This window comes from Aplysia californica, unplaced genomic scaffold (assembly GCF_000002075.1).
Source record: "Aplysia californica isolate F4 #8 unplaced genomic scaffold, AplCal3.0 scaffold00051, whole genome shotgun sequence".
NCBI classification, from domain to species: Eukaryota; Metazoa; Mollusca; class Gastropoda; order Aplysiida; family Aplysiidae; genus Aplysia; species Aplysia californica.
In genome coordinates this window covers 1,445,446-1,446,942 of record NW_004797321.1, presented here as the reverse complement: position 1 = coordinate 1,446,942, position 1,497 = coordinate 1,445,446, and positions in this window count along the sequence as shown.

The following is a 1,497-nucleotide window of genomic DNA, read 5'->3' as shown; positions in this document are numbered from 1 at the left end:
CCCCCCCACCCCTTTCGGGCGGCCTTGAGTTTAATTAAGCTCCAAATTGAGAAAAATAGCATGCTCCATTATGAAACGGAAGTACATCACAGTGCACGATCTAGGATACGTATTATATTACATATCTATGGGTTCTACTTCTCCGAAGCTGCGTACACACTTATCCGATTCCCAGCCCAGTTAGAATGATAATGATTCATAATGATGTGGCCATATATTAAAATCATCAGATTTATCTGAGTTAACCCTTTTGTGTGGTGAACATTCAGTTTTGCCATAACATAGAGTGTGGCCTTCCTGAGCAAGAATGCTAAAAAAAAATAAACCCTCTTTAGGGAAAAGGCTATACAAAAAAAATTATTTATTTAGAAATGATTTCTGCATATCAATGGAAGTACAATATCCGAAAGGGTTAACTTTTACAGTACTTGTCAACCTTTCTACAGCCGGCGCCCAATTTTGCCACCTCTAAAGGGATAACAACCCACCTACATGTAGTTCCAAGCGAGGCACTAAAATAACACCAATCACTTTCCTGGTAATAGCCACCTCCCACTTCTACGTGTATTTCCCAGCTGGTCAATAAATAACACCTATCACCTATGTTCTGAAATGTTTGTTTATCGTTTTCATGTTTTATTATTTTTTTTAATTGATACAATTTGACTCTAGGATGCTCTTTTGTGCACATAATATATTACACTACTCACAAAATGTCACTGTACATGTCATGGAATCATTGTTGATTAATATATCATTCACATCCCTTTAATGTGTAATCTAGAAGGTGTTTATTCTCAAAGGAAGCATGGTGTTGTACCCACGAAGTGATGACGATATTTGAAATTCTTTATGTACACATGAACATGTTAACCCATTCTTGTGAGGATCAAAAAGATTATAAATAGAACTATTTATAACCTCTTTGGTGACGATGAATCTTAAGGTGCACGCGCAATTGTAATAATGCATTGTACAGTGCGGTCAAATATTATTCGTGGCACAACTTATCCTCGAATACCTTTTTAATCAACGGGGGAATCACAATGTCACCTACACTTTGCGCAGCAGTTTGTTTCAATTTGTCATAATTTGATTATATTTTTCCACAGCATGTGGAGAAAACTCCCCTTTATTTAAGAGACTGAAAAGGGATTTAAAAACTTTAATTTCGAATTTCCCAAAACAGTATTTATCAGGAAAGCTCCCTTGTGCTTAAAAACGACCTTCTGTCCTAGGCAGTCAGTTCAATGTCTAAAATAAACCTTACTCGATTATTTACTCTCATCTAATTTTATCTAGGTTTCCAGCGGAAAAGATTTAAGGCGCGCGCGCGCGCGCGCGCGTGTGTGTGTGTGTGTGTGTGTGTGTGTGTGTGTGTGTGTGTGTGAGTGTGTGTGTGTGTGAGTGCCTCTGTGTGTGTGTGTGTGTGTATGTGTGTGAATGTGTGTGTGAATGTGTGAGTGCGAATGTGTGTGTGTGTGAATGTGTGTTTGC